Genomic DNA, 20,046 nt, shown 5'->3' on the forward strand with positions numbered 1-20,046 from the left:
GAGCACAGCTAATAACTAATAACGATCACTTTTGCATTACGGAGGAGCTGCTTGATGTTAGCAGTCTACAGAGCACCATGACGGGTGAGGATGTTTTTGAAGCTGTGCCAGATGCAGTTGGCATGATGGGACTTAAATGGGACGAGCTGTGTGGAGGTACAACGGATGGGGCTCCAGCTGGGACAGGCGAGCGCAAAGGAATGGCCTCTACGGTGTCCGTCGAGGGGCAAGAAAGTGGAGGTAGGGCTGTTAATTCGAGCACCAGGGCTCTAGCACAGACTATTTCAAGCTTCCCTCTCTGATGCTGATGCTTGTGTTGGGGGGGCGCTGCTCTACCATTCTCATGTCCGCTGGCTAAGTCGTGGCTCAGTGCTGCAGCGGTTTTATTCCCTGAGATCAGAAATCAACGAGTTTTGAAGAGAGAAGGACCTCTTCATGAGCTCAGTGACCCTCTCTGGTTGGCATTTTTAGTGGATCTCACTGATCACCTTAACACACTGAACAAGAGCCTACAAGGCAAAGACCAGCTCGTACCACCAATGGAAAGGCTGTTTTTTTCTTGAAGCATATTCAGTTATCAAGCAGAATTTACCTATATTTGATTGATTTTGCCAACTTTAATCCACTAGAGGTGAGGCGATATACATCTGTAGCAAATTGTTGACAACAATAGAGCCCTATTGACCAGTTAAAACAGAATTCCTCCCATATGGACCAGCGTTATGGTGTGTGTGTTAGATTTCTGTGGATGTCAGACTGACTTGGTTTTGCACTCAGTCAGTCACAGTCATTGTTTGGATAGTTTCATCTTTACAATGTGTGCAGAGATGCCGGACTATAGTTTCACAAATGTACTGTATGTGTTGCAGAGATACGTTATTGTACAAAAAGATAAAATACAAAAGAATCCTAACAGACGGCAAACAGACGTCCGGCAAAGCTTTTCAATACTACAGAGATGAGAGAGGTATATGTTCTACCAGCTCTGCCCAGCAGAACTAATTGTTCAATAACTTGAGAAATGAAATAGTAAGTAACACAAGTAACATTTATAGGACCGAAGAACCAACACCTGCAGGCCCTCAAGGCTGCAAAAGTTATGTTGAAATGACGCCATGTGTCCAGAGATGTTACAGTACAGAAGCTCTGCAGTGCAGAGAGTTTTACGTCAGAGGATTTTCTGACTCTTCCCCCTGGAAACAAGTCTAAAGTGAATACAGGTGATGATGGATTAAGAGATCATGGACTTCGGTCTTAACATGCTGGGAATAGTTTACTCTGTGTGAATGTGTGTTCAGATCACAGTATTATCAGAGTGGGGTTGTTAAGAATGGAATTGTATTTGTCACATACTGTATAAATACTGTGCGTACTCTATTAAAATTGTGTGTATTTTGCAATTTAAAAAGCATTAACCTCTATGGCTGTTCAGAGCAGAGGAGAAGACCTTGAACTAAACAGGAGTGATTAGGGAGAAAAAAATACAAAATGCTGCCAGTGATTGTCAACAGCTCCTCCTACATAAAACATATCTGATATGTATTCAATCTATTCATGAAGAGGCTCTTTCAAGTTTGGAGATGCGTAGAAGGCACAGAGTGCCCTCTGAGACCTTCGATACTCTAACTACCCTCTGAGAGAAGCAGCGTGTGAAAAGCACTGAGTGGATTCACATATATACACTCACACACACAAAATACACACGTACATTCAAAATGATTCAAATGGTTTCTGCTTCACACCAAGTCAGGTCGTCCATCTATAGGTGATTTACTGAATGTTTGGTTGAGATGCTGCAGAGTTCATGTTTGAATGTCGGAAGAGTTTTGTGCTTCCAGGCCTGAAGAAAAGGATGAGCCCTCTCAAGCATATGTAGTCCTCTGACACTTAAGTATAAGACTAGTTTCATTCAAATAAAGGTCTGTACATACTCAGTAAGAACAGAGAAATTTGTTAGTTTTCTCGAGGTGGCAAGAACAAGAACAAAGCTCGTTCTGGCTGGGACATTTCATACTTCACGAGAAACTCAAGTGCAGAACTCCGGTGAAGTCCTCATAGGGCCCTCCCACTGCAGCACACCTCACACACGCTAAGCATTGTGGGAATCTGACAGAAACAGAAACGCATTAACCACGCCCACTTCAAATTTCTGACCAATCACACAATGGTTCTCGGACACCACACAAGAAAAAAGCTCTGCCCAGATGATGTGTCGAGAACAAGCTGAGAGAACTCCCAAACCAGGGCTGCGAGAAAAGAATGATGTCATTTTTTTGTCGCAGCCCTGGGAGAGAGAAGAAATGTCTCTGTTCTTGCAAAGGATGTACAGGCCTTAATGTTTCTCATTGTGAGAGCAGCAGGATTAAAGTCAGGAGTAGCTAGCTTTTGAAAGTATCCAAAGTTTAGCGACTGGACAAGTTAATTAGTCCTGTGTTTGGTATTTCGGAGGTACTCAAGGACACTGCTTTAATTTGTACATGTCAACACCATACACATGAGATTTTTTTTCTTTTTTTGTGAAGCTATTTCATTTATTGATTTATGCTGGGCTGTTTTTTTTTTAACCAATATAACAATAAGTACTTCTAAAAGAAGTTGCAGACCCTGCCTCTAATATGCTGATTTGCTGAAGTACTGGCAGTTTGTCTAGAAGCATGCTCAGGGCCAGTGTTATCTGAAATGTATTCTCAAAGGGTTTTCTGTGGTCTACATGACTTTTATGCAGATACATATATATATATATATACACACACTAATGTTAAAATACTCCCAGATTGTCTGCGAGGTGAGCATAGGCCACACCCAGAGGAAGCATACTATCAATACTACGATCAGTAGTACTATCAAACAGAAGGACTACTCTGGTGTACTAGTTTGATATATCTGAGGTACTCTGCCACACGTTTACATTTTATTTGTACATTTCAGTAGAATACTAAGAGAAAACACAGTGGACTGTAGGAGTGCGGGGGGGGGCAGAGGGGCAGGATCTTGTCTCAAATGTGGAGCAGCTCTTTATGGAAGTTGTCAAAATTCCACAAACAGTCAGAGCTCTCAGAGGAAACATGAAGCTATTTTCAAAGTTTTTGGCTCAAGTTGAACATTTAACTCAAAAAAGCAACATTTGTCAGCAGTGATTCATTTCAGAGAGGAAAAAAAACTTGCTGCTCCTGTGTTGTCAAATATTGAGATAACCAGATGTAACCAAATCTCACATTTTATACTCTGTTTTAAATATAGAATTTTACACTTTGTTTAAAAAAAAAAAAAACACAGTAAGAGGAAACCAGAACCTAATGGTGTAAATTGAAGTTAAAGTATTGTTTTAAAAAAATGTATTGAGGAGAAGAAGTTGGAGCCTAATGGTATAGGATGAATAAAAAAATAATAACTTCCCAGTGGAAATTCCCCAAGTAAGACAAAGTGATCAGGTCAAATTAAATTCAGAGGGACAAACTCCTCCTTGTAAAACGCGGTATATTTTAATTGGTTGGGGACAGATGGCAGATGAGATCATTCTGCTGACGTTGGGTTATAAGAGATGGAACCCGTGCAATGTTTAGTCAGAACTGTTCAAGTTTTTGTCTGGTCCAGATCTCGGGCTTAGCTGTCGACAATACATCTCTACTGTGCTGAACTCTGAAGTCTACCGGTGCCTGTTTGGAAGATTGACTCTTTGGTTTTTGACACTTGGAAAAGCTTAGAAACCTTGAGAAACTTAGAATCTGGAAAAGACTTAAGAGCCTGGACGGAGAAGATTGACACATAGTCTCTGGCCCAAGTTGGGTGTCTCCCTCCACACAATCACTCCCCAATAAGCTTCAGAGGCATTCATTGGGATATCATTTACGAGTACCACAAAGGAGCTCAATTGCAGGTTCATCTAAAACACCAGAAGGGATAATTATATCCAAGGTCAGAAATTGTGCTCTTTCTGGGCCAACCTGGACTGCTGCTGATTAAACAGGAGATCACGACAGAGTGGCAGCTACTTTCACATATTGTAGTCGATAACAATGAGATCAGTCTCCAGAAGCAGTCAGTGATCTCAGCTGGACCTCCATTTAATAATCATCAATACTAACTCATGTTCATAAAGGATTCGAGATTCAGGACAACTGCAGCTCATTTTCTCAGTGTTGAATCTATTGTGGTTGTAATATATTTGACAGTTTGATATGAATCAGTAAGTGACAAGGAAGTTGTGAAAGGTTAATAAGAGGAACCTTTAGAGAATCCTTAACCTGAACCACCGACCTCACCGGTTCGACCACTGTTATTACCATCATTTTCTACAGGACAACCTTTAGCTCCGACTAAATGATGCACTCCATAGTTAACTTTGTATCAGTATGCTAAGCTATAATCCTGATTTTTTTTAAGTAATTTTTTGGCCATGTGTTGATGTGAAGTTAAAGTTTGCATGTAGTCCGTATTAGGGCTAGGCACTAGACCAGGAAGACACTGGGCGCTCTTAGACAGATGAACACTTTAATCAGGACTGGCAGGCAAACAATACTCACAGACTTGGGTAATGACGAAATACGTAGCAAGATACAAAGAATTCCTATGGCTTGACGAGATAGTTGGCAACTTGAACGCATGACAGGACAAGACAATCTGGCACAAGACACAGGGAGACGCAGACAATTTATACACCTGGTAATGGGGAACAGGTGGAAACAATCAGGGCGGGGCAGACAATCACAGAGGCGGGAAACACACAAGGGCAGGAAGTCAATGAAACGAGAGGAGAGTTTAGTTTTCACAATAAAACAGGAAGTGAGAGACAAGACTAAACGCAAGTGAACACAGACAACTTAACAAACACGACGAGACATAGCAGTCCGTGGGTTACAGTCTTTTTAAGGAAAGGTCTGGCCACCATTCGAGCTACAGTACAGAGCTAGAGAGTTTTGATCTGCACCGAACCTTCTTTTGGCTGTAATTAACCTTTAGATTTGATCAAACCGTGCGGGGCCACTGTCCCCTCTATCCAGTCATCAAGTTATTCAGGGCAAAAACAATCTTCTTACAGTTCAAGTGCAACACTTGCACTTGTCAGTCAGTAAGTTCAACGATGTGTATTGATCAAACCTTTTGTATATTAAATGGTGTCTGTCTGTCATGCAATGCAGTGACACTTGACAACCCTTTACATTTAGACATGACTCAAGCTGAATCTTAGGCCTTGTCACACCCGAGATTAACATGCACCTCTTGTGGTCCACTCACAGGTGAACTGCTGTAAGTACAGGAGTGGATGCACCAAAGATGCACTGAGAATGCATTGAGATTGGATCACTCAGACTACACCGACCACATGCAGGTGGTCTGGACAGCTTATGACCACGGTCCTTTAGCAGTGTGTGCATATACAGTATGTGCCCTGGGCCACATTGAGGGACCTCCTATTACTACCTTTGCCTAAGCGGAGGGCATATCAATATGAAATAAATTTTAATTTACTATCAGAACTGAAAAATGTTCTACAATAATCTCTAGAACCTGCGCCCTACAGTGCGTGTAGAAATGTCACGGATGGAGGGCCATATCAGTCTGCTGAGCCCAGAGTGATGAGTGCATTTTAAATTCATAATTTCTCTTTCCCATGGATCAACCTGCATGTCCGTTCTCCGTATACCTGCTCACCGAAACTTTTTCTTTGCGATCCATCAGAGTTGTTACCATTATGGATCAGACTTAGAGTGTGATATCGAAGGTGAGTTAATAACGTTAAACGGAACATGGTGCTCTGATTTTATCATTAAGCATTTCAAATAAAATGATCACTCTCTTTTATAAATGTTTGTACGAATGATGTTCTTGTTTATTTGCACACGGAGCGGGGAAGTAAGATCCAATCAGAAGTGGTCACTGTAGATGCATGTGGAGGCCCAGTATGATGGATGTAGAGAGAGATGTAGAGAGGTGCTGTAGGAGAGAGAGCAGACTTGTAGAAGAGGAAAGAACAAAAGTTAGATTGGAAAAGAAACACGTGGATTAGACTGATGGAGAAACGGAGAGCGCAGAGGAAAGTGGATAAAGCTTTAGAGATTTAGGGCCAACTTTTAGATATCTGTAACATTACCTTCACAGTGAATTCATTCTAATGGACAGCTGAAGTTTTGTCTTTTCCAAGGACAAAACAAAACTGAACTTGTTTGCAATTCCTACAGTGTCCTCCCCATTTTTTAGAAGTTCATATCAACTGCATTCATTTTATTGTGCATTTGGCCCATCCATCCATCCATCCATCCATCCATCCTTCTTTTCATTAGTTAGTGTGAGGAGAGTCCTTTTGTTTGGTGTTTGATCTTGGTTTTTCATGTTCCTCCTCCTGGCTCGTCTGCATATCAAAGTCCTCACCTGGAGCCCTGCCTGCTCTCTCAGGCTCCCTCGCTGCTTTGCTTTTCATGTAATGCCGCTGCTGTTGATCTTTGTTTCTAAATGTGGAGGACGTTCAATAGTATGTGTTCAATAGTATCGCTCCCTCAGAAAACTTTTGTGTTCTGTCACACAATCACACAAGCTGATGTTGCATCATGTTGGCAACACCGATCTTTAGGGATTCGAGAAAATTCACCTGACGTGTTCATCAAAGAATCGTATGTCCCATGTGATAACCCGACAGGCTCCTAAATTATAATGGTCCTCCCCTGTTCTGAGACGAATTTGTGTTGACAATCAGAGTGAAGAGCTATCTGAGGATTTGTTGAGTAGCAGTGGAAGCTAGTGCCTGAAAAGAAACCTTCAGAGGCAAATGGAGAGCCTTTAAATGATATAATGAACATCTCAAATAATGAATAGCCCACCTTCAAACTTTTTAATTTGTACAACTGTAATTTGATTTTGAATTTATAGCGTGACGCTCAGAGGCCTCTAAAGAACAAAGGCAGAATGCTTTTAGAAAGGCTGCTTTTTAATGTGTCTGCTATATATATATTTTCCTTTTTTCACAGTGCCACAGACCGCCACAGTGCCGCAGCTTATTTGCATAAATAAATAAAATCTTCATGCAATCCTGTGAATAATAATTTTTGAAAATTAAGTCAGTGAGCATTGTCAAAAGCATAACCCAGATAATACAATGCTGTCATTAAGGGGCAATGCTCTATCTTCTGAATTTTGCTACTGTCAGTGACTAAATGTGAGCAGTACTGGATAAACAAAGCATTTAGTATAATAGTAATTGTTTGATTTTTTTTTTTTTTTTGGTTTTAACCTCTGTTTAGACCAGCTGACATGACCCATATATTTCTATATGTTCTTTCTACTTGCACCACTTTCCGTATAGAAGAGAAATAAAGAGGGTGAAAAATCAATCAACTTAATCGATTTCAAAATCAGTAAATATGTAAATTCTTTTAACTTCTACCTCAAAACAGAATTTCAAAGCTCTCTTCCTGCAGCTCCCAACTAAGCTCGCTGCATATACGCTTCACACACACACACACACACAGAGAAATGCCTCTATCATCCTGACCCCGATTGTGATTCCAATAATATCATACTGTAAAGTGGCAGAGAGTTACTGCCCTGTTTTCTTTCAAACCTTAAACAACAAGGAAAAGCAGTGGAAGGCACACAGGAATGTCTGTGGTATTTATGGCCCCCGGCTGCGTCTTATTACCAGCAAAGGTTTATCAGAAACCTCATCTGTGAGAGGTGAAACATTCCTCGGGCCAAGATGTCTGTGAGGTCACTTACCTTTGTTTTTCTAGGCTGTAAAGAATAAATGAAGTGCCAAAGCCAGAAGGTAGGTCGGCTACATTGTGCACAGGTTGTGTCGGTGCATGTCGGCACACAAGAGAAGGCAGAACAACTTGTTTCTGTTAAATAATCAGACAGGCTTGACTGTTTTCTTTGTTTATAATTCAACTGATGCATCTCACAGATGTTCTGGTTAAAGTGAAGACAGTCATGATGTTCTTCTCAGTGTATGATTATCGACAGGGGAGATATCACATCAAGAGGTGGCAATCCATTGTGCTGACCTGTAAATACTTTTTTCATCTACTGAATCAATGCAATTGTCAGCCAGTACTCTTTCCAACACTAATTTATATGTAAAGAAGTTTTAGGTATACACTGAAAACCTACTCAGATTCCCCTCTTTGAGTTACGGTGCATTGTAACATCAATTTTCCACGTGAATCCAAAACAGGTATTAAAAATCATCGGTGTTGTAGTGATGTTTCTCTGTTCACCCCCCCACCACACTCACTAATCGTTTCTGTCTGATGCTAAAATGAGTCAGTGCTCTCTGGCCCGGCCCCCGAGCCCCACTGAAGCCATTAGCTTCCAGCCATTTGATTAAACGCGGCCATCGATTCCCTCAGGAAATGAGTCGAATCCAGCGTCACCTGATCAGAGCTATGGGCCTCCTAATGGGGAGAGAGAGCAGGGGTGGAGAGAGGGATTGTGGGAGGTAGGAGTTCACATTAACAATGGAGGGATGAGAGGTGGGAGGAGATGAAACAGCTTAATGTGAAATACAAACACACACAGTGAGCGACATCCAGCACCCTATTGTTCCAGACTCATTGGCAGCTTCCAGCAGTATGAAATCTTCCCATACTGTTGCTTTAGCAATGAGCAGTGAGAATGTTCAAACATAAAGCCCTCTGATTTTACATCTGCCATCTCTATAAAGGCTGCTGCAAATTCATACACCTCAGTTATTTCAGCTCTGATTTGGATTCTGTAGATGGCTTTTGTTTCTGCTGTTACTGTTTGAAATGTTGCCTTACAAGCAAGTTCTCTGCTATGTCACTCAGCATTCTGTGTCCAAATGATATTGCTCCCTAGCATGAAATAAAACAGTGTAGAGCGTGTTATTGAGCGTGTTTTTGTGTGAGGAACTCCATTGCCATAGCTATCCCTCCAGTGAGGCTTTGAGAGTGGATGTGACCCACAATGAGGCGAAGAGACACACAGGAGGCAGGAGAGAGCAACTCAACACAGTCCACCGCCAATTTTACACACCTACAGTACATAGCTACACACACTGCCGCATTGCCACAGGTTACTCAGCTGGCTGGCATAAAGATTCCCATTTTTAAAGAAACTGAATGACATTAACAGCCCCTAGCCATGGCGAAGGACAAGAAGTAGCCTGTCACAGCAGGAGAGGCCAGGATGTGAACAGTGGGGCTGCAAAGAGCTATAATCTGTCCTAAGGTAAGGTTTAAACATGACAACCTGGCTACAGCTGAGAGGGTCCTCAAGAAATATTTTTTTTCTTTTTAACGCTGTGCTTTACAATGTGCCTCGCACTATGTAACTGTTAAAAGCATTCGGAAAACGCAATCTTGGCTAAATACGATGAATAAGTCTTTCTTTTCTACCCACCCTGAAGCATCATTTCACCAGTGCAAGATGATACTTGCTTTCTGACGGGGGCTTTAGGAAAAGAAAGGGACTCATTTTGGCACATAATTTGACTTGTTACTGTATCTGAATGCCAGCGCAGTGAGAAATCAGAATCCTCAAATTTTGCACACCCACTCTGTATTCACAGCAAATTTGATTTCATGAATAATGTGACATTTTAATAATTTGATTCTGTACTGAAAATCTAATTTCATTTATTTATTTTTTTTTAAGAAATGTGTCACATCTATGTTTCCAAGTATAGTTGCTTGTTACCAATGCAACTTCCATTTTTCCAACATCTCTATCATCCTAAAGGTGTAATCACTTTGTTACTTACAGTGTAACATTGGCTGTTGTTCTGGTCCAGCAGAGAGCCGTTTCTAAGTAATCAATACCAATCACTGAGCCTCCACTGCACATCGAAATGGAAAATGAAAACCAGAAAGAGTGGGCTCTGTAGGAAGACTTCAGCTATGGCTCAAGGTCGGTGTACCGTGTAATTAAGAAACGTACAGAAGTCAAATTTAAAATAATGAGAATTTCATATGTTATTGTGTCTTTGTCAGTTTATGCAGCATGTGTCATTAATTTAACAACCCCCAGTTGTATTGTCCTTTCTCGTAAACAGAACCATAAATAACTTAAACCAGCCACAGGTCACACGCCGTAGATGAGAGCAGAATAAATAAAGAACTGAGAAGTGCCTCGATAAAAGAGTCTGATTCATCAAATCGTCTTTATACACATCAGATGTTTGTGCTTTGTACAAGTCATTAATATTTTCCTTGTACATCATGATGTCATATATCACACATAGAATTAATTGTGATTATCAGTAAAACAAACAGCAAATAAACTCCATACACAGTGATTGTCGCTTTGTGTCCAGCATGAAACAGCAGAGTGAGTGAGTGGGTACTGAATAATCATTTAGTGTTGGAGTTGACGGGACCAAATCACAGATCAGTGGTCAGTGAATGCTGACCTGCATTCATCAGGTAACCAGAAACACGACTTCAACTCCAACTGCTTGAGTTGCTCTGTGCCTGCTGGATGCGTGACGCTGTTGTTTGCCACAGTCTGGGTTTCTGTGAGTGTGCTCCGTGTCTTTCTGCCTCTTAGAGAGTAACTTTAACAGCATCTCATAAATGTTACCTCCAGCTGTTACATTAGCAGCATAACAATGTTTCCTACAGTGTGTTTAAATAATGGATATGTGATGAACTCCCGAGGCCTCGTCCTCCCTTGTGGAATTGAAGTGTAAATGCTCATTGAGCAGCTCTAAATACATGTAATCCAGCAGAGCCCTGGGGTGGCAGCATTAGAGAGGGAGATGAAACAGACCCTCGGTAAAGAGGGCACACAAGGCTGACTGCACTTCACAAAATGGTAATTGCACAGTAATCGAATTTGCACCAACTGTATAGCGCTGTCTTTTTTTTAGACGATGGATGGCTGTCAGCTATTGAAACCACAAAAATGAACAAGAAATGTGTCTGTTGTAGATACATTTTAATGCAATATGTTGTGTAATAAACAGGTAAAATAGAGTCCTCATGAAAGTTGTTTATTCAGCTTTTAGCTTGGAAAGTCGGAGGGAGAGAGACAGAACCAGCGATGGCGCTGTTATCGTCCCTGTCTGAGACGTGTTGATAAAAAGTTCTCCTTTTCTCTCCTTGAGAGTAAATGGTTTGCAGAAAACTGTCAAAGCTATTTCCTTCAAATGTAATTTACATTTTGGTCTATTTCTGAGAACCCAAGTGTTTTTAATGAAGGTGGGGAGTGATTTAGAAAGAAAGCGCAGCGCTTTCCAAGCTTTGGTAGTCATTCCTCTTCCGTCTCCTTCATTCAGCTCTGCATTGGTTTGATGAGGACGCTGCAGTTGTTATCATTTCTTTTCAAGACCCATTGAAATACTCACACAGACACAGACTAAGTTTCTCACTATCTTCTCTGATTTCCAAGGAAGAACCACCCACATAGTTGCTGCTAGTGTATCTGGGTTAAAGCATTTGGGTTATTGGTTAAAGGTAACTTACAGTTATTCCCAACACTGTCAGTAAACTTTATACTAAACACATGACCAGTAAAGAAAAACTGAAAGCTGCTAACATGCTCTGACATACAACATACCACGTAGTTGAACTTTGATTTCATGTGATTATGCTAAGAAATCTGAGTTTCAACAAATGTATACAAGGAGAACACGTGTGTTCTTGAATAGAAAGAGTTATGCACTAATGAGTCAGACATGAAGTATCACTTACATGTCTGTCATGTTTCCTCTTGTATAAATGTTAAATCACGCTTCAGCTCCTTAGAGGAGTTAATGAGGTGAGGTAATTAGAGGAGATGAGTGGTGCCGTCTGATGGCTCATTCTTGCTCTTCAGTTGGTTTTCAGAGATCTGACGTTTGTTGTCTTAGCTCCTGTTAGAGATCAGTGATTCACCATCTCCCACAATGCTGACAAAAAAGACAAAAAAAAAAAGTCAACTTCTGTTACCTTGAGAAGCAAATGGAAATCTTAGAACTATTGTCAGTGGTTCAGATTCTGCCAATTAGAAATAATTGTGTAGCTAAAAGCTCTCTGCAACACTCCCCATGTTTCACAAAGTGCACACTTACATTCTGCAAGGACCCCCTCAACTATCCTCAACCTTTCTCTTGACTCTTCCATTCCAGTTGATAACCTCTTCATTCACATGTTTAAAGCTGCTTCATTAGTGATGTGTAATTATACTAAAGTGTGAGGTGAAAGCTAGCTCTTCCATGTCGCCATTGTTGAGGGACTTTCGATCAGATTAGATCTGTGTCGTCCACAGGTCTGATGTCCCACTGAAACCCTCTGGACAGACTCCTGCTCTGTCTGGAAGCCTGCAGTGACATGGGTGGAGAAATGACATTCAGTGTGTAAAATTTACTGACTGAACACTCACCAGCGATCGGACCAAAACACACTACACGAACTGAGAGAGAGACCTCAATCAACATTGGCACTGACCCAGCTCTCTGAGCAGAATGGATGATCATTCGGCTGAAATAATGTTTCTGAACTGCTCTGTGTTTGACTGCGAATGCTGTTGTGTAGAAAAAGAAAGCATGCTACCGTAACCGTGTCACTTTTCATCAGATCAACAGTTGGATCTTTATGTGGGGTGCAGTTCCTTCAAAAATGTGTTGCATTAGTAAAATCACCAGCTGTTTATGGAGCGCATGGCAAATCTGTTCCACAACCAACGTTGGATGTTTAAAACTAAATGAAGTTGAAAGATTCGTACATCGTGACCTTGACATGCAGGAAATGACGAGCACATTGTCTCGCTGTGAAGGTGGTCAAGAGGAACTGCAGACTGACAAGCTGTTGGTCTTGTGTTGTACGTTTGCGTCATCAGTCTGGTCATATTTACATAGAAACCCTCCAACTGAAACACTGGAGCATGTTGGACTTTGGAGCGAGTAACATATGCTGGTGTGTTTTGTGTGTGTGTGTGTGTGTGGGAGAGAGAGACAGTGGCTGTGTCGTGGGATAAAGTGGGAAGCGTCATGGCTGACTAACACAGATCTAGTCTTCTCTCTACCTCAGAGTATCCTTCAGCTTCTTGTAAAAGACATTTTTTTGGGCAGAAAATATCAAACTATATTTTATTTATTCATTTTCATAGGAGCATTTTTTCTAAAGGTGCTTTGTGTAATTCCAATGACATTCTAATAAAAGATGCACACATATACTGTTAGTAATAATGCAAGATTTCAGTGCAAGATTGAACATAACAAGTTTAGGTGATTGTCCAGCCTTGTTAAAGGTTTCATCTCTGTGGGTTCTTTCTAGTTTTATGAGCTCTCATTGGTAAATCGGTTGTTTACTTAACACAGAACAGCACTTGGATGATTAACTATCAAAGGCAGGTCTGCAGTGCCTTTTAATCTGCAATGAGATGACATGCTGCTGAATATCTGCACTGATTACTGTCAGTTTTCTTTAATAGTCAGACTCACTCCCTTCTACTGTAGGTGGTGATCATTTTGACTGTGAACTTGGCCCAGTGTGGTGCATAAGTGCATGCTACTGGGAGCTCTGGAACATTACAGTAAAGAGGATGCAGGGGTTGATCAACATGTTGGAGTGGAAAGACAACAATGATGATAAAAAGGGGATAACACTCAAAGGGAGTGAGTGACTCTTTCAAACGCCGTGATTCTTAGTTTTTGATTAAAGTCAGTCTTTTCTTTGGTCTAATTTCAGTGTCTCAATGAAGACCTGTCTCTCCTCGTCCATCCTGAGCTCTCATTTGTGTCGTCTCTAATCTCTGTCCTGTCATACAGTTGATCCACTAAACGAAGGCTCATTACTTTTTAGTATGAACCATTAAATGTTCACACTAAAACTCCATTGTTAGGAGCAGCAGAGGAAGTTATTAGGTGAAGAGATTCTAAGTCAGATGAGATTGTGATAACTACAAGGGGTTCTAGACACACTTTTCATCATCCAGTACTCAGACTTAGTGGTTTTGCTTCAGGAGAAAACTGCAACATAGCACAATAATGTTTTTTTCAGCCCTCCATTTCTCTGTGGCTTCTCTGTTTTGACATCTTTGAGTCAACAGTTGCCTATCTTATATTTTACTCTATGGAGACACAGACCAATACCATCCAATCAGTGTTTTCTATGTGCTGTGCTGTAGCTATGGAGTCAATTAAACATTAAAGAGAATGGATGCTGGGTGCTGTTGAATGCTCCCATTGGGCGTGCTTATCCTTCACAGCTGATGGAACTCTCTGACTTACCCCTGCTTCCACTGGTCTGCCTTCCTCTTAGGTTTTTTCACTTCGTTTTACTATCGCCTCCTTCAACTAGCACAAATATTTGGGAAACAGAAACTGAGGCAAAAAGCCACACACAGGTGGGCTCAGTGCAGATAGAGTGTCAATAGTGTCAGATTCAGGAGAGTTCAGCTCTTGTCTGAATCAACTGAACTCGGATCAGTGCTGATGAATGATTTGAAGCATTTTGAAATAACTAACAGAGTGACAGCACTGGTATTACTCCGAGAGTCAATCATACACTGTTTATCCTCTCATCTCATTCTTTCATTGGTTCAGTCCTCTACTGAGAGACAACTTATTCTGTTCTGATTGATACTGACAGGAGATCAGATCAACACTCTGAACAGAGGAAATTATACAAATATCATCTGCATGATCTGTCTCTCCACAGACAGACAAACAGAAGGAGGTTATTTGGTATTTTGAAAAAAATTGTAGACTGTCAAATCTGTTGGCCTGTTTTTAGACTTCCATGCATTGTTGTTTAAAGTTTTACTTTTACACAGGCTACGTGTACATCTTCACAACGATCAGATAAATATTAACCTTTCAAACAGGTTTAGGAATTTGCTTACCACTATGGACAATACTGTGTGCACATATGGGAATTCTAAGTATGATTCAGCGGTGGCTGGTGGCTCAAAACATTGGGGAGGACAGGAGGAAAAATGTGCAATGAAAAATTAGGCAATAAAACAACAGCTTGCAAGATTCCCTAAATCACCGTGGGCTCTGGATGGTGTGTCACTAGAAGCGTAGCATCCCCAGCGGCATGATGGTCTTATTCTCCAAGTGATGGTTCACAAAAGCTTTGTTTATGATACTGTACCTCAAAAACATGCTGTGAACAAACTGTAAGAGCTAAGAATATAAAAAAAACAAAATGTTACCATCCTTTTAACAGTCCTGTGGAATATATCACTAAAGCCTTACAATCTTCCAATGATATTTGACTTAAAGGTCTGATATTATAAAGCATACATTGAAAATGAATTCAGATTAGCATTCATACACAACCTTGACATAGCATTTATAACAATTTCTTGTCTAATTGGCAACCTCAAAGAGAAGGCTATAATGTAGGTTAGCATATCATTTAACTAAATATTCAAGTAAATATTTATTTACCCTTCCAGCCACCATTAAAATGCTCACAATAGCACAAATCGTATATGAAATGCAACTTAAATCGCTTTTCCACATTTAAAACTGCAGTTACTGCAAAACAAACTTTAATAACACTGAGTTTCTTCTGATTAGCAACCTTGAATCAAACAAGGAATGGTAACTGCTCATCAAGCACAACTTCATTTCAGTGCATTGGGCTAACAGCAATTTTGCTAGCTTATCGTAGCCCACATATACTCATTTCAAACTCAGAAAAACCATGTATGAGAACATGAATATGTGACCAAATATTAAATATATACTCTGTGTGTAAATATTACACACAGAGCTTGTGTTCTTATCAATGAGGAGCTTAAACAAACAAAAAGTATTTTACTTTCCTTGGAAGAAACACTTTCATACTTTGACACGTAATACTTTCAAAATAAAAGCACCTTAACGCATTTTAACAGTAAGTAACATGTTGAATTTCCTCCCATGGGGGATCAATAAAGAAAAGTCTAAGTCTAAGTAACAGGACAAAATGAACACAACCAAATGAAAAGATTAGTTCTTCTGGCTGTGGGAGGGTTCCACTCACTTGGTTTTGAGATTATCTTCAGAGCTGCTGTGAGGCCTGCTGTTGGATCCAGTCCTCCAAAGCAAGAGAAAAGTAAACATTTGCTGCAGCTCATGCAGCAGTCTGGCGCCTGCAGCATCACGTTGGGTTGTTGCGTCCCGTTGTAGTCCCACCGTGGGTCCAGTTCACACAGCTGAGGAAACGAGGCTGTGCCAGCAGAGTGGAGCTCTTTATTCGCTCCACAGTGGGGTCCTGCTGCTGTCGGCCGCTAGTCCACAGTTCTTCAGGGCTGCTACAGCAGGATTAAACTGTTGCATCAACTAAGTAGCGAGCTACATGATAAAAAAGGGAATGTGAAATCTGAAAAAAAGACTTATGTACTCAGGGGAAGCTGTGGCTCAGAGGTAGAGCAGGTCATCCACCAGTCAGAATACTGAAGGTTCAATCCTTGGCTCTCCCAGTCCACATGTCAAAGTGTTCTGGGGCAAAACTCACTTTGTTGGGAGATTATCTTCAGAGCTGCTATGAGGTGTGCTGTAATATTTGCTTGCTGCTTTGAAGCTGTGCTTCAATGTGTGAGTGTATGTGAATGATTAGTTTCTTGATAGGCAAACTGCCATCAGCCTATGAATGGTGTGTGGATGGGTAAATAGGAATTTAGTGTGAAAGCGCTTTGAGTGGTCAAAAAGACTAGAAAGGTGTTATACAAGTTTTGTCCATTTACTATGCTGAAAAGGTATGAATAAAACGTAATTTTTCAAATTCTAATTTCTTATTTGGAGATTATAGTTGGACCAGCGAGATGCCAATATTGTATTCTGGCTGTTGATTGGTCAGGTAGGACGACATCCCTTTGAGGATCATTTTACATGTTTTTGCAGATATCAGATTAGCATACACAGCACATGAAATTGATATGAGAGGGGGAAAACCAGATCCCGTTCTCTTCTGTCCTCCAAAACCACTTCAAATGTCCCCTGTTATGATTCCTGGATATTTAGGTTGTGAAGTAGAACATTAGAATAGAGATTCTGTATAAGTCTCAGTATTAATATTGGGGTTCACTTTCAAATGAGTTTGTTACAGGTTACAGGTTATAGGTTTGACCTATATAACACCTCTCTGAAGCTTGTGTTTTATGGTCACAGCAGATGCATTTGTGAAGATGTTTTTGTTCTTAAAGCTCATGACAAAAGGTTGATAAAACAGGAACATTTTATGATGCAAATATCCATGAAGAACTTGCTGTATTTTGACTGAAAATTGTTAAAGCCTGTACATTCTGCGGTGTCATTTTACTTCGATTGCTTTCTTCATCCATGCTTGAAATGTACTGATAATATTGTTGTACAGTTTGTAATATAATAAAATCACTTCAGTAGAATGAGATTGTCATGATGCAATAATGTGAAAGTGTTGCAGTGAGTGCTACATCTACACACTGATTGAGTTAACATTGATTTAATTTACTTCATAGATATCGTCCGCTAAAAAACATCAAGCTATATATAAAAAGTGTGATTTCCACTTTAATGAGTGCCTCTTATCATTCACTGATTACTTTATCAAGCCTGTCTTATATCTACTACCGTAGGTCTGAATAAAAATTAATACACACACATTATCTTCAAAGACATACAAATAAATGGAATATCAGAAAGATACTTTGATTTGCCAAGCACCACAAAATGTATTAAGATAGCAGACACTGTATTGTAGATTGGAGCCAGGCTTATCCATTCATTTATTTATTAATGGATTTATTGTTGTGTTCAAGCAGGCAGACATCTGAAATTTCATGTCATATGACTGGTTAATTTAAAATTTGCTTTTAAACAAACATCCAAATCAGATTTCTATATAGGCTCTCGCATGATGCCGGATCAGACTAAATGGATTGTAGGATTAGTGTTCATCTGTTAGATTGTCTGAAATGCCAGTTTCATAGATAAGAAGGTGGACAAAGATTCATTATAGAAATCGAGACAGAAAAAGGAGAGGCTGCTATGTCCACCGTGATCCTTTATGGCTGCTGACCATGATTATGATGTTTGATTATGATGTTACTGTGGCTCAATGGCCCATGAGAATCTATAATGTAGTGAGAAAATGGAAAGGAAATTGGCTTTTCTCCACAATATTCCTCTCGAGCGCTTTCACCCTCCCTCGAAATATTACTATTTGTGGATTCTCTATGTCTGAATGTTGTAACAAGTCGCACCATTGGAAACTGAGGCTGGCAGTTGTGTGTGTGTGTGTGTGTGTGTCTCACATTCAGATATAACACTGTATAGACGGTATACTTTCATGAACATGAAGTGTTTCATTCAGATGAATTGTGCCATAATCTATTCACACATGACATTGTTTGGAAATGTTAGTGTGTGCACGCATGCACTTGCATGTGTATGTCAGTGAGTGAATGATGTGATCTCGTGTGAAGCTTAAGATGAAAATGTATTGTGAAGATTTACTCTCGAGCTGGAGGTTTGGCCGTGAGACCTGAAATGACATTAACATCAAAGCAGACCAACAGCTCACTTTGTTAGCAGACCTACAGACATTACAAGAAACATTACAGCTTTGTGAACCTTTCCCACAATGAGCCCGTTGAAGCAAGCAGCCCAAAGATCACATTGTCAGACTGATGACCAGAGGGTTTGTTTAAACACTTTGACAATGTAATGGAACAGATGAGATTACTAAAAAGTTCTTATTCGGCATGTCTGACATTTCAAGGCAATAAAGAATGTTCATCACTCACAAATACTTATAACTTTACCACTGGGGCTGAAAAACTGGTTTCATTATCTTTGGCATTTTCTGAGAGCTTCATTCGTCTCTGTGTGTTGGCCCTTTGATTGACTGGCAACCAGTCCAAGGTTAAGGATAAGCGATGTGGACTATGGATGGATGAATTTACTGTAATGAACGGTTACCTTAAAAGATGAAAGTGTAGTAAGAAGATCTTTTTATTGATTGGCAAAGGTTTGGTTTTGCGGTTTGGAGCACATTTCCAACACACTACACACTACACTACAACCTGCTCAGCTTTTTGTCACAGATGCATTGATGATGAAAAAGGCTTTCTCTAACTGAATTTTGTGCCATTTAGAACAGTGTTCTAACAAAGCTGTTGAAAAGCTTCATATTTGCAATGCTCTTGTCTGTCTCAGTTCACATTAACATTAAAACAACACTGTTGCCTATGCTGGAGGATAATTTAACAATACTGACTAATATTGTGAGGTATTAAGTTCAACTTAATTAGCAAAAAGAGCCATATGAGACCTTTTTTTTCTAAGACTTTTCTGGAACCTTGCTCTGAATCACTGTTTTTGTTTTCTTGTGCCAAACTCTTGTTAGCTAATATTTCACAATAATGATTTTCATAATAAATTAGGTTATGGTTGTCACCAAGTCAGGTTTCTTGTTCCTTTAATTTCTCACCTACTCAGGAAAAACAAAAACCAAAATGAATTCAAGTGTTTTCTTTTTTGACTAATTATCCCTCAATTAAATGCCTGGTTTCCATTGCAATTTTTCGAAATGGTTCATTGCGAATTCTGTTCTCATAACTGTAAAAACAAAATTAGCATTTATGAGACATATGAACATCCATGAGAATGCCCTGAAACCTGATTATTCTGAAAAATAAGTGTGTCCAAAACACAAGTGTCAAGCACTGTCGCAGCACATGAAATTATCGTTTAAGGGAAATGTTTGATGAATGTTTTGATGTCAGACTTGTTTTTGGCAGGAGTCAATTAATTTTTTAATTCACAAAGCTGCTGCTGTCTTCTGTGTGACAGAAAAATGCCATTCTTTCTGTCATATTGATCAAGGGCTTTATTGTCTCACAGAAAGTACATATTATGATCATAAAAGGCTACAAGACTACTATCTTCTGCCATAGCATATAGCATGCTTCGCTCGTCAGTGATGTCACTCCACCACGCTTCTCCATTTCTATAGGATGCTGGAACCTAGTGATCTGATAAGTGAGGTCATCTTCTTTGCACGTCCCAGTAACCCTGTGGAGTCACTAGGTGGTATGTTTGCTGATACAGCAAGGAGTAAAGACTTTGTGATGCCTGGGAACATTATGGATTTTTTTTTTTCTTTCCAAAATAAATATCTACATGATTACATAAAA

Source organism: Pempheris klunzingeri, chromosome 4, assembly GCF_042242105.1.
Source record: "Pempheris klunzingeri isolate RE-2024b chromosome 4, fPemKlu1.hap1, whole genome shotgun sequence".
Lineage (NCBI taxonomy): Eukaryota > Metazoa > Chordata > Actinopteri > Acropomatiformes > Pempheridae > Pempheris > Pempheris klunzingeri.